Source organism: Arachis hypogaea, chromosome 19 (genome assembly GCF_003086295.3).
Source record: "Arachis hypogaea cultivar Tifrunner chromosome 19, arahy.Tifrunner.gnm2.J5K5, whole genome shotgun sequence".
Classification (NCBI taxonomy): domain Eukaryota; kingdom Viridiplantae; phylum Streptophyta; class Magnoliopsida; order Fabales; family Fabaceae; genus Arachis; species Arachis hypogaea.
The window spans coordinates 123,713,645-123,728,455 of NC_092054.1; the positions used below are offsets into that span (position 1 = coordinate 123,713,645).

General features: G+C 38.4%; 2 non-coding genes across 2 annotated transcripts; both read right to left on the minus strand.

Annotated features, from left to right (window-relative positions):
• Positions 1-559: 559 nt before the first annotated feature.
• Positions 560-663, minus strand: LOC112781554 (small nucleolar RNA R71). The gene has a single exon (XR_003192326.1). It is a non-coding gene; the product is annotated as a small nucleolar RNA R71 (small nucleolar RNA).
• Positions 664-13,481: 12,818 nt separating this feature from the next.
• On the minus strand, positions 13,482-13,585 carry LOC112781714 (small nucleolar RNA R71). The gene has a single exon (XR_003192473.1). It is a non-coding gene; the product is annotated as a small nucleolar RNA R71 (small nucleolar RNA).
• Positions 13,586-14,811: the final 1,226 nt, after the last annotated feature.

Genomic DNA, 14,811 nt, shown 5'->3' on the forward strand with positions numbered 1-14,811 from the left:
TCTTTGTTATTCCCTTCTCTTTCATATGAGCAGGAGCAAGGACAAGAACATTCTTGTTGAAGCAGATCCTGAACCTGAAAGGACTCTGAAGAGGAAACTAAGAGAAGCTAAAATACAACAATCCAGAGACAACCTTACAGGAATTTTCGAACAGGAAGAGGAGATGGCAGCCGAAAATAATAATAATGTAAGGAGGATGCTTGGTGACTTTACTGCACCTAATTCCAATTTACATGGAAGAAGCATCTCCATCCCTACTATTGGAGCAAACAATTTTGAGCTTAAACCTCAATTAGTTTCTCTGATGCAACAAAACTGAAAGTTTCATGGACTTCCATCTGAAGATCCCTTTCAGTTCTTAACTGAATTCTTGCAGATATGTGACACTGTTAAGACTAATGGAGTAGATCCTGAAGTCTACAGGCTCATGCTTTTCCCATTTGCTGTAAGAGACAGAGCTAGAATATGATTGGACTCTCAACCTAAGGATAGCCTGAACTCTTGGGATAAGCTGGTCAAGGCTTTCTTAGCCAAGTTCTTTCCTCCTCAAAAGCTGAGTAAGCTTAGAGTGGATATTCAAACCTTCAGACAGAAAGAAGGTGAATCCCTCTATGAAGCTTGGGAGAGATACAAGGAACTGACCAAAAAGTGTCATTCTGACATGCTTTCAGAATGGACCATCCTGGATATATTCTATGATGGTCTGTCTGAATTAGCTAAGATGTCATTGGATACTTCTACAGGTGGATCCATTCACCTAAAGAAAACGCCTGCAGAAGCTCAAAAACTCATTGACATGGTTGCTAATAACCAGTTCATGTACACTTCTGAGAGGAATCCTGTGAGTAATGGGACACCTCAGAAGAAGGGAGTTCTTAAAATTGATACTCTGAATGCCATATTGGCTCAGAATAAAATATTGACTCAGCAAGTCAATATGATTTCTCAGAGTCTGAATGGAATGCAAGCTGCATCCAACAGTACTCAAGAGGCATCTTCTGAAGAAGAAGCTTATGATCCTGAGAATCCTACAATAGCAGAGGTGAATTACATGGGTGAACCCTATGGAAACACCTATAACCCCTCATGGAGAAATCACCCAAATCTCTCATGAAAGGATCAACAAAAGCCTCAACAAGGCTTTAATAATGGTGGAAGAAACAGGTTTAGCAATAGCAAGCCTTTTCCATCATCCACTCAGCAACAGACAGAGAACTCTGAACAAAGTACCTCTAATTTAGCAAACTTAGTCTCTGATCTATCTAAGGCCACTCTGAGTTTCATGAATGAAACAAGGTCCTCCATTAGAAATTTGGAGGCACAAGTGGGCCAGCTGAGTAAGAAGATCACTGAAACCCCTCCTAGTGCTCTCCCAAGCAATACAGAAGAAAATCCAAAAGGAGAGTGCAAGGCCATTGATATAACCATCATGGCCGAATCCAAGAAGGAAGGGGAGGACGTGAATCCCAAGGAGGAAGACCTCCTGGGACGTCCAATGATCAACAAGGAGTTTTCCTGTGAGGAACCAAAGGAATCTGAGGCTCATTTAGAGACCATAGAGATTCCATTGAACCTCCTTATGCCCTTCATGAGCTCTGATGAGTATTCTTCTTCTGAAGAGAATGAGGATATCACTGAAGAGCAAGTTGCCAAGTACCTTGGTGCAATCATGAAGCTGAATGCCAATTTATTTGGTAATGAGACTTGGGGAGATGAACCTCCCCTGTTCACCAATGAACTAAATGCATTGGATCAACTGAGATTACCTCAGAAGAAACAGGATCCTAGAAAGTTCCTAATTCCTTGTACCATAGGCACCATGACCTTTGAGAAGGCTCTATGTGACCTTGGGTCAGGAATAAACCTCATGCTACTCTCTGTAATGGAGAAACTGGGAATCTTTGAGGTGCAAGCTGCTAGAATCTCATTAGAGATGGCAGACAATTCAAGAAAAGAGGCTTATAGACAAGTAGAGGACATGCTAGTAAAGATTGCAGGCCTTTACATCCCTGCTGATTTCATAATCCTAGACACTGGAAAGGATGAGGATGAATCCATCATCCTTGGATTAGTCCTTCAATTGAATGGGGACTCCCTTGTGTTTAAAGCACAAGGTTATCATCCTATAAACATGGAAAAGAGGCACGATAAGCTTCTCTCAGTACAGAGTCAACTAAAGCCCCCACAGTCAAACTCTAAGTTTGGTGTCGGGAGGCCTCAGCCAAACTCTAAGTTTGGTGTTGAACTCCCATATCCAAACTCTAAGTTTGGTGTTGGGAGTCTATAAAATTGACCTGATCACCTGTGTGGCTCCATGAGAGCCCACTGTCAAGCTATTGACATTAAAGAAGCGCTTGTTGGGAGGCAACCCAATTTTTATTTATCTAATTTTATTTTTATTTTATTGTTCTTTCATGTTTTATTTGGTTCACGATCATGTGGAGTCACAAAATAAATACAAAAATTAAAAACAGAATAAAAAACAGTAGAAGAAAAATCACACCCTGGAGTAAGGGCTCACTGGCGTTTAAACGCCAGTAAGGAGCATCTGGCGTTGAACGCCCAAAACAAGCAGCATCTTGGCGTTCAGACGCCAGGAATGCACATTGAGGAAAGCTGTCGCTGAACGCCAGAAACAAGCATAGAACTGGCGTTCAACGCCAGAAACATGCTGCATCTGGGCGCTGAACGCCCAGAACAAGCACCAATTCGGCATTTAAATGCCATAATTGCATGCAAAGGCATTTTACATGCCTAATTGGTGTAGGGATGCAATTCCTTGACACCTCAGGATCTGTGGATCCCACAGGATCATCTCAGCATCTGTGGACCCCACAGGATCCCCACCTACCTCCACTCATACTCTTCCCTCTTCTCATTCATCCTCTCTTCCCAATAAACACCCTTCCCCAAAATCCTTCACTAATCACCTCAATCTCTCTCTTCCCTATTACCCATTCACCACTCACATCCATCCAATCTTCCCCATAAACCCACCTCATAAACCCCACCTACCTTCAAAATTCAAAATCACTTTCCCACCCAAACCCACCCTAAATGGCCGAACTTAACCCCTCTCACTCCACTATATAAACCCCTCCATTCTTCATTTTCACACAACACAACCCTCTCTTCCTCTTCTTGGCCGAAACACAACCTCTCTCCCTTTCCTCCGTTTCTTCTTCTTCTTCATCTCTTCTTTCTTCTCTTGCTCGAGGGCGAGCATTATTCTAAGTTTGGTGTGGTAAAAGCATAAAGCTTTTTGTTTTTTTATTACCATTGATGGCACCTAAGACCGGAGAATCCTCTAGAAAAGGGAAAGGGAAGACAAAAGCTTCCACCTCCGAGTCATGGGAGATGGAAAGATTCATCTCCAAAGCCCATCAAGACCACTTCTATAATATTGTGGCCAAGAAGAAGGTGATCCCCGAGGTCCCTTTCAAACTCAAGAAAAATGAGTATCCGGAGATCCGACATGAGATCCAAAGAAGAGGTTGGGAAGTTCTAACAAACCCCATCCAACAAGTCGGAATTCTAATGGTTCAAGAGTTCTATGCTAATGCATGGATCACTAAGAACCATGATCAAAGTAAGAACCCGAACCCAAAGAATTATCTCACCATGGTTCGGGGGAATTACTTAGATTTTAGTCCGGAAAATGTGAGGTTGGCGTTCAACTTGCCAATGATGGAAGAGAACGCACGCCCCTACATAAGGAGAGTCAACTTTGATCAAAGGTTGGACCAAGTCCTCATGGACATATGTGTGGAAGGAGCTCAATGGAAGATTGACTCAAAAGGCAAACCGGTTCAACTGAGAAGACTGGACCTTAAGCCTGTAGCTAGAGGATGGTTGGAGTTCATTCAACGCTCAATCATTCCCACTAGCAACCGGTCTGAAGTTACTATAGACTGGGCCATCATGATCCATAGCATCATGATTGGAGAAGAGGTGGAGGTTCATGGGATTATACCTCAAGAACTCTACAAGGTGGCTGATAAATCCTCTACTATGGCAAGGTTAGCTTTTCCTCACCTCATTTGCCATCTATGCAATTCAGCTGGGATTGACATAGAGGGAGATATCCTCATTGATGAGGACAAGCCCATCACTAAGAAAAGGATGGAGCAAACAAGAGAGCCTATTCATGGATCTCAAGAGACGCATGAAGAAGCTCATCACCAAGAAATCCCTGAGATGCCACAAGGGATGCACTTTCCTCCACAGAATTTTTGGGAGCAAATCAACACCTTCCTAGGAGAACTAAGTTCCAACATGGGACAATTAAGCGTGGAACATCAAGAGCACTCCATCATCCTTCATGAAATTAGAGAAGATCAAAGAGCTATGAGGGAGGAGCAACAAAGACAAGGAAGAAACATAGAAGAGCTCAAGGACATCATTGGTTCCTCAAGAAGAAAACGCCACCATCACTAAGGTGGACTCATTCCTTGTTCTCAAATTTTCTATTTTTCGTTTTCTTTATGTTAAGTGTTTATCTATGTTTGTGTCTTTATTACATGATCATTAGTATCTAAGTGTCTATGCCTTAAAGTAGTGAATATGAATCCATCACCTCTCTTAAATGAAAAATGTTTTAATTCAAAAGAACAAGAAGTACATGAGTTTTGAATTCATCCTTAAACTTAGTTTAATTATATTGATGTGGAGACAATACTTTTTATTTTCTGAATGAATGCTTGAACAGTGCATATGTCTTTTGAACTTGGTGTTTTAGAATGTTAAATATGTTGGCTCTTGAAAGAATGATGAACAGGATACATGTTATTTGATAATCTGAAAAATCATAAAAATAATTCTTGAAGCAAGAAAAAGCAGTGAATACAAAGCTTGCAGAAAAAAAATGGAGAAAAAAAAAAGAAAAAGAAAAAGCAAGCAGAAAAAGCAAGCAGAAAAAGCCAAAAGCTCTTTAAACCAAAAGGCAAGAGCAAAAAGCCAATAACCCGTAAAACCAAAAGGCAAGGGTAAATAAAAAGGATCCCAAGGCTTTGAGCATCAGTGGATAGGAGGGCCTAAAGGAATAAAATCCTGGCCTAAGCGGCTAAACCAAGCTGTCCCTAACCATGTACTTGTGGCGTGAAGGTGTCAAGTGAAAACTTGAGACTGAGCGGTTAAAGTCAAGGTCCAAAGCAAAAGAATAGTGTGCTTAAGAACCCTGGACACCTCTAATTGGGGACTTTAGCAAAGCTAAGTCACAATCTGAAAAGGTTCACCCAGTTATGTGTCTGTAGCATTTATGTATCCGGTGGTAATACTGGAAAACAAAGTTCTTAGGGCCACGACCAAGACTCATAAAGTAGCTGTATTCAAGAATCAACATACTGAACTAGGAGAATCAATAACACTATCTGAACTCTGAGTTTCTATAGATGCCAATCATTTTGAACTTCAATGGATAAAGTGAGATGCCAAAACTATTCAAGAGGCAAAAAGCTACAAGTCCCGCTCATCTGATTGGAGCTATGTTTCATTGATATTTTGGAATTTATAGTATATTCTTTTCTTTTTATCCTATTTGATTTTCAGTTGCTTGGGGACAAGCAACAATTTAAGTTTGGTGTTGTGATGAGCGGATAATTTATACGCTTTTTGGCATTGTTTTTAGTATGTTTTTAGTAGGATCTAGTTACTTTTAGGGATGTTTTTATTAGTTTTTATGTTAAATTCACATTTCTGGACTTTACTATGAGTTTGTTTGTTTTTCTGTAATTTTAGGTATTTTCTGGCTGAAATTGAGGGACTTGAGCAAAAATCAGATTCAGAGGTTGAAGAAGGACTGCTGATGCTGTTGGATTCTGACCTCCCTGCACTCAAAGTATATTTTCTGGAGCTACAGAACTCAAAATGGCCCGCTTCCAATTGCGTTGGAAAGTAGACATCCAGGGCTTTCCAGAAATATATAATAGTTCATACTTCGACCGAGTTTAGACGACGCAAAAGGGCGTTGAACGCCAGTTCTATGTTACAGTCTGGAGTTAAACGCCAGAAACACGTCACGAACCAGAGTTGAACGCCAAAAACACGTTACAACTTGGCGTTCAACTCCAAAAGAAGCCTCTGCACGTGTAAACTTCAAGCTCAGCCCAAGCACACACCAAGTGGGCCCCAGAAGTGGATTTATGCATCAATTACTTAGTTCTGTAAACCCTAGTAACTAGTTTAGTATAAATAGGACTTTTTACTATTGTATTTACATCTTTGGATTATCTTTTGATCTATTGATCATGTTTGGGGGCTGGCCATTCGGCCATGCCTGAACCTTCATTACTTATGTATTTACAACGGTAGAGTTTCTGCACTCCATAGATTAAGGTGTGGAGCTCTGCTGTTCCTCATGATTTAATGCAAAGTACTACTGTTTTTCTATTCAATTCAACTTATTCCGCTTCTAAGATATCCATTCGCACCCAAGAACATGATGAATGTGATGATTATGTGACGCTCATCATCATTCTCACTTATGAACACGTGCCTGACAAACACTTCCGTTCTACATGCAAACAAGCTAGAATGAATATCTCTTGGATATCTAATACAGGGGACCGAGTCCGAGTTATTAGTGTCTTTGTGGTATAAGTTAGAACCCATGGATGGCCATTCTTGAGATCTGGAAAGTCTAAACCTTGTCTGTGGTATTCTGAGTAGGATCTGGGAGGCGATGGCTGTGACGAACTTCAAACTCGCGAGTGCTGGGCGTAGTGACAGACGCAAAAGGAGGGTGAATCCTATTCCAGTATGATCGAGAACCTCCAGATGATTAGCCGTGCCGTGACAAAGCATTTGGACCTTTTTCACAGAGAGGATGGGATGTAGCCATTGATAACGGTGATGCCTTACAGAAAGCTTGCCATGGAAAGGAGTAGGAAGGATTGGATGAAGACAGCAGGAAAGCAGAGGTTCAGAGGAACGAAAGCATCTCTATACGCTTATCTGAAATTCTCACCAATGATTTACATAAGTATTTCTATCTTTATTTTCTGTTTATTTATTATTATTATTATTTGAAAACTCCATAACCATTTGATATCCGCCTGACTGAGATTTACAAGATGACCATAGCTTGCTTCACACCAACAATCTCCGTGGGATCGACCCTTACTCACGTAAGGTTTTATTACTTGGACGACCCAGTGCACTTGCTGGTTAGTTGTATCGAAGTTGTGACAAATTATGAATTAATATTAGAGCACCAAGTTTTTGGAGCCATTAGCAGGGATCACAATTTTGTGCACCAGTTTTCTAAGAAATTTTAAGAGTTGAAGAGCAGAAAAGTAAATAATTGTAAATTAAAGCAATGAAAATTAATGAGAGAATTTATATAATCAAAATAAAAGCCTTGACCGGGAGAAGATTAATTGAAATTTCTATACTTGTTGGATTTTCCCAAGTGTAATTGATAAATCACCATTTTATGATTCATATTGTGTTTAATTGAGTGGTTTTTATTAAGCCATTACCTACTTATTCATATGAATTGCATGATTTTATAATTCCTTCCTAATATTGTTTATGGTTGAAAACTTGCTTCCTAGAAACCTTTAATTAGTATATTTTAACTCTCCTTTATACCATTCGATGCCATGATCTATTTGTTAAGTGTTTCAGGCTTCATAGGGCAGGAATGACTCAGAGAATGGAGAGGAAGCTTGCAAAAATGGAAAGAACACAAGAAACTAAGGAGATGATTAGCGAACACTGACGCGAGCGCATGGCTCATGCGAGCGCGCGGAATGAAGATATCACAGCGACGCGAGCGCGTGCCTGACGCGAACGCGTGGATTGGAGTCTGCACATATGACGCGAACGCGTGGACGACGCGATCGCGTGACAAGGAAAATTGCTAAATGACGCGAACACGTGGACGGACGCGTACGTGTGACCTGCGCGGTTTGCAGAAATAACAGAATGCATTGGGGGCAATTTCGGGCCACATTTTGACCCAGTTTTCGGCCCAGAAACACAGACTAAAGCTAGGAAACATGCAGAGACTCAACACGCATCCACACACATTCAGATACATTGATATTAGGATTACTTTTAGTTTTAGATCTGAATCTAGATTAGCTTTACATTGATAGTTTATGCTTTTGCTTTGGATTTTGGATGTTGAAGAGTCATTACCTCCGTTGAGGTTACTACTTTAGTTTGTTTCTTTATTCCTTTACTCTTTTCAGTTGATCATTGACCCTATTCAGATAAGTATGTTCCATTTTGGATTTATTAATATATAGAGTTACCTTTACTTTTAATTAATTGTTAATCCTCTATTTTATTTATTATGACTTCTTATACTTTTATGAGTATTATATCCATGTCAACGGAGTAGATTTTCTACTTGACATGGGGGTTGATTAAAAGGAGACACTTGAGTTGGAATGCTCAAGTGCTTAGTCAAATTGGACATTGTTGGCTAATTCTGTATCTACTAATGCTAGACCTTCCCAAGGGAGAGGGCTAGGATTTGCGGATAAGAGTTAGCTCAATCACTTGACTTTCCTTTATTTAGTAAGGGTTAACTAAGTGAAAACAACAACCTCTTTACACTACACTAGAGAAGATTCCAACAAGGATAGAACTTTCAATTAATCATTCCCCCAGTCAAGGCCTTTTAATATTAATAATAATTCTTAGTTTATTGCTTTAATTTACAGTTATTTTAAATTGCTCATTATCCAACTTAAACTTTCTTGAAAATTACTAGTTAATAAATTAGCACCCTTTTCTGCAACTCGTTGGGAGATGACCTGGGACTGATACTCCCAGCATTTTTATTTCTAAATTTCGTGACAACTTTTCTAAATTGACGAGGCAGATCTTAGCTGGTTAAGGACTATACTTGCAACACATTTCGTTTATTAATTTCTTAATTGGTCAACTTCTGCCATGCATCAATTTTTGGCGCCGTTGCCGGGGAGTTGCAATAGTGTGCTAGATTATTAATTAGTGTACATATTTTTATCTATTTGCATATTTTATTTTTATTTTATTACCATGAGCTATATATCTTTCTCATTGAATGACGCGTTCATTGCTTGATCCGAGCTTAGCCGCTTTTGATCCTGAAATTGAAAGAACTCTTTCACGTATTAGGCGAGCTCGACGTCGGTTGGCCTCTGAAGGTGAATCTGAACCGCCATCTGAGAGTAAGACAAGCTCCTTTACCACTGATCCAGTTGATTCACGTGCAAGTAACATGGCGGAACCTAGGAAAATTACTCTCCAGGAAGCTGGAGCCCCAGATTTTACACTGCAACCTTATCAAGTGCATCATCCAAATCTGGCTGCAGATTTTGAACTAAAGACTGCACTAATAAACTTGATGCCCAAGTTTCATGGCTTACCTGCTCAAGAGCCTAGTAAGCACCTTAGGGATTTCTAGACAGCCTGTTCTACTATTAGGTGCATGGTGCAGATGAAACTTCTATTCTGTTAACCGTTGATGAGCGGATAATTTATACGCTTTTTGGCATTGTTTTTACATAGTTTTCAGTATGATTTAGTTAGTTTTTAGTATATTTTTATTAGTTTTTAATTAAAAATCACATTTCTGGACTTTACTATGAGTTTGTGTGTTTTTCTATAATTTCAGGTATTTTCTAGCTGAAATTGAGGGACCTGAGCAAAAATCAGATTCAGAGGTTGAAGAAGGACTGCAGATGCTGTTGGATTGTGACCTCCCTGCACTCAAAGTGGATTTTCTGGAGCTAAAGAACTTCAAATGGCGCACTTCTAATTGCGTTGGAAAGTAGACATCCAGGGCTTTCCAGCAATATATAATAGTCCATACTTTGAATAAGGATTGACGATGTAAACTGGCGTTCAATGCCAGTTCCATGCTACATTCTGGAGTCAAACGCCAGAAACAAGTTGCAAAGTGGAGTTCAACACCAGAAACACGTTACAAACTGGCGTTCAACTCCAAGAATGACCTCTCCACGTGTAAACTTCAAGCTCAGCCCAAGCACACACCAAGTGGGCCCCGGAAGTGGATTTCTACATCATTTACTCAATTCTGTAAACCCTAGTAACTAGTTTAGTATAAATAGGACTTTTTACTATTGTATTAGACATCTTGGGACGTTTAGTTCTTAGATCATGGGGGCTGGCCATTCGGCCATGCCTGAACCTTATCACTTATATATTTTCAACGGTAGAGTTTCTACACACCATAGATTAAGGTGTGGAGCTCTGCTATTCTTCAAGGATTAATGCAAAGTACTACTGTTTTTCTATTCAATTCAACTTATTCCGCTTCTAAGATATTCATTCGTACTTCAATATGATGGATGTGATGATCGTGACAGTCATCATCATTCGCAACTTATGAACGCGTGCCTGATAACCACTTCAGTTCTACCTTAGATTGAATGGATATCTCTTGGATATCTAATACAGGGGACCGAGTCCGAGTTATTAGTGTCTTCGTGGTATAAGTTAGAACCCATAGATGGCCATTCCTGAGATCTGAAAAGTCTAAACCTTGTCTGTGGTATTCCGAGTATGATCTGGGAAGGGATGGCTGTGACGAGCTTAAAACTCGCGAGTGTTGGGCGTAGTGACAAACACAAAAGGATCAATAGATCCTATTCCAGTATGATCGAGAACCGACAGATGAATAGCCGTGCCGTGACAGAGCATCTTGGACTATTTTCACTGAGAGAACGGGAAGTTGCCATTGACAACGGTGATGCCCAACATACAGCTTGCCATGGAAAGGAGTAGGATTGATTGGATGAAGACAGCAGGAAAGCAGAGATCAGAGGAACAAAAGCATCTCTATACGCTTATCTAAAATTCTCACCAATGAATTACATAAGTACCACTATCCTATTTTATATTTTATTTAATTTTCATCCACTATAATTTCTTAATACAATTTAATCCGCCTGACTGAGATTTACAAGGTGACCATAGCTTGCTTCAATCCGACAATCTCCGTGGGATCGACCCTTACTCACGTAAGGTTTATTACTTGGACGACCCAGTGCACTTGCTGGTTAGTTGTACGAAGTTATGAAACAGATATAAGATCATGAACGTGTGTATTGAGTTTTTAGCGCTGTTACCAAGGAATGGAATGATCACGATTTCGCACACCAAGTTTTTGGTGCCGTTGCCGGGGACAATCAATTTCGAACAACAATTTCACAATTGTTTCCAGACCACAATGGTGCCAAGTTTTTAATCCGGCAACAACACCAAGCTTTTGGCGCCGTTGCCGGGGATTGTTCGAGTTTGGACAACTGACGGTTCATCTTGTTGCTCAGATTAGGTAATTTTCTTTTCCTTTTGTTTTCGAAAATTATTCTAAATTTTTAAGAATGAATTCTAAAGTTTCAAAATGGTATGCTGAAGTTTGGCTGGCCATCAAGCTTTAGACTAACCTGGTATGATTCCTGGAATCTTGATTAAGGACTTTGAATTCATTGCTTCCTTTTCCCTATAGGTTTTCAAAAAAATAAAAATATACAAAAATCCAAAAAAATTAATAAAATCATAAAATCAAAAATATTTTTTGTTTCTTGTTTGATTCTAGAGTCAATTTTTAAGTTTGGTGTCAATTGCATTTTTTTCTAAAAAAATTTATGCATTTTTTGAAAATTCATGCATTCATAGTGTTCTTCATGATCTTCAAGTTGTTCTTGGTAAGTCTTTTTGTTTGATCTTCATATTTTCTTGTTTTGTGTCTTTTCTTGTTTTTCATATGCATTTTTCAATGTTAGTTTCTGAAGTTTGAAAATTTCTAAGTTTGGTGTCTTGCATGTTCTTTTTTCATTAAAAATTTTCAAAAATAAGTCTTGATATTCATCTTGATCTTCAAAGTGTTCTTGGTGTTCATCTTGACATTCATAGTATTCTTGCATGCATTGTGTGTTTTGATTCATAATTTTTATGTTATGAGTCTTTTTCATGTTTTTCTCTTTCTTCATTAAAAATTCAAAAATAAAAAAATATCTTTTCCTTATATTACTCAAAATTTTCGAAAATATGATTTGATTTAGTCAAAAACTTTTTAAATTTAATTGTTTCTTATGAATCAAATCAAATTTTCAATTTAAAAATTCTATCTTTTTCAAAAATCAAATCTTTTTCAAAATTTCTTTCTAATATTTTCGAAAATTTTTCAAATTAATTTTTAAAAATCTTTTTCTTAATTTTAGTTCATGATTTTCAAAATCTTTACTAACATTTAATATGATTGATTGAAAAATTTCAAGTTGTTACTTGCTTATTAAGAAAGATTCAATCTTTAAACTCTAGAATCATATCTTTTTAGTTTCTTGTTAGTCAAGTAATCAACTTTAATTTTCGAAATCAAATCTTTTTAAATTTCTTTTTCAAATCTTTTTCAAAATAAGTTTCAATCAATCATATCTTTTTGTTTCAATCATATCCTTTTTTTATTTTATTTCAATAATATCTTTTTCAAATTCAATTTCAAAATCTTTTCTAACTTCTTTCCTAACCTCTTATCCTTTTTTTTTTTTTAAATTTAATTTTCAAATCTTTTTCAATCAATCTTATCTTTTTGTTTCAATCATATCTTTTTCAAAACTACCTAACTAATTCAATCTCTCTTAAATTTTCGAAAATACCTCCCTCTTTTTCAAAAATTCTTTTTAATTAATTAATTGTTTTAAATTTTAATTTTAATTTTATTCTTCCTTTAATTTTCGAAAATCATTAACTCCTTTTTAAAATTTATTTTCGAAAACTTCTCTCTCTTATCTTATTCTATTTATTTATTCATCTACTAACACTTCTCTTCCATCCAAAAAATTCGAACACCACCTCCCTCTCTATGTTCGAGTTTTTCCTCTTCTCTTCTTTACATTACATTCTTTTCTTCTTCTACTCACACAAAGGAATCTCTATACTGTGACATAGAGGATTTCATATCTTCTTTGTTATTCCCTTCTTTGTCATATGAGCAGGAGCAAGGACAAGAATATTCTTGTTGAAGCAGATCCTGAACCTGAAAGGACTCTAAAAAGGAAACTAAGAGAAGTTAAAATACAACAATCCAGAGACAACCTTACAGGAATTTTCGAACAGGAAGAGGAGATAGCAGCCGAAAATAATAATAATGCAAGGAGGATGCTTGGTGACTTTACTGCACCTAATTCCAATTTACATGGAAGAAGCATCTCCATTCCTGCCATTAGAGCAAACAATTTTGAGCTGAAATCTCAATTAGTTTCTCTGATGCAGCAGAACTGCAAGTTTCATGGACTTCCATCTGAAGATCCTTTTCAGTTCTTAACTGAATTCTTGCAGATTTGTGATACTGTTAAGACCAATGGGGTTAATTCCGAGGTCTACAGGCTTATGCTTTTCCTGTTTGCTGTAAGAGACAGAGCTAGAGTGTGGTTGGACTCTCAACCCAAAGATAGCCTGAACTCTTGGGATAAGCTGGTCACGGCTTTCTTAGCCAAGTTCTTTCCTCCTCAAAGCTCAGTAAGCTTAGAGTGGATGTTCAAACTTTCAGATAGAAAGAAGGTGAATCCCTCTATGAAGCTTGGGAGAGATACAAGCAGCTGACCAAAAAGTGTCCATCTGACATGCTTTCAAAATGGACCATCTTGAATATATTCTATGATGGTCTGTCTGAATTAGCTAAGATGTCATTGGATACTTCTGCAGGTGGATCCATTCACCTAAAGAAAACGCCTACAGAAGCTCAAGAACTCATTGACATGGTTGCTAATAACCAGTTCATGTACACTTCTGAGAGGAATCCTGTGAGTAATGGGACGCCTCAGAAGAAGGGAGTTCTTGAAATTGATACTCTGAATGCCATATTGGCTCAGAATAAAATATTAACTCAGCAATTCAATATGATTTCTCAGAGTCTGAATGGAATGCAAGCTGCATCCAACAGTACTCAAGAGGCATCTTCTGAAGAAGAAGCTTATGATCCTGAGAACCCTGCAATAGCAGAGGTGAATTACATGGGTGAACCATATGGAAACACCTATAATCCCTCATGGAGAAATCACCCAAATCTCTCATGGAAGGATCAACAAAAGCCTCAACAAGGCTTTAATAATGGTGGAAGAAACATGTTTAGCAATAGCAAGCCTTTTCCATCATCCACTCAGCAAAAGACAGAGAGTTCTGAGCAGAATCCATCTAACTTGGCAAATATAGTCTCTGATCTATCTAAGGCCACTCTAAGTTTCATGAATGAAACAAGGTCTTCCATTAGAAATTTGGAAGCACAAGTGGGCCAGCTGAGTAAAGAAATCACTGAAACCCCTCCTAGTACTCTCCCAAGCAATACAGAAGAGAATCCAAAAGGAAAGTGCAAGGCCATTGAATTGATCACCATGGCCGAACCTGTAAGGGAGGGAGAGGACGTGAATCCCACTGAGGAAGACCTCCTGGGATGTCCAGAGATCAATAAGGAGTTTCCCTCGGAGGAACCAAAGGACTCTGAGGCTCATCTGGAGACCATAGAGAGTCCATTAAACCTCCTTATGCCATTCATGAGCTCTAATGAATATTCATCTTCTGAAGAGAATGAGAATATTACTGAAGAGCAAGTTGCCAAGTTCCTTGGTGCAATCATGAAGTTGAATGCCAATTTATTTGGTAATGAGACTTGGGGAGATGAACCTCCCCTGTTCACCATTGAACTAAATGCATTGGATCAACTGAGATTGCCTCAGAAGAAAGAGGATCCCAGAAAGTTCCTAATACCTTGTACCATAGGCACCATGACCTTTGAGAAAGCTCTATGTGACCTTGGGTCAGGGATAAACCTCATGCCACTCTCTGTAATGGAGA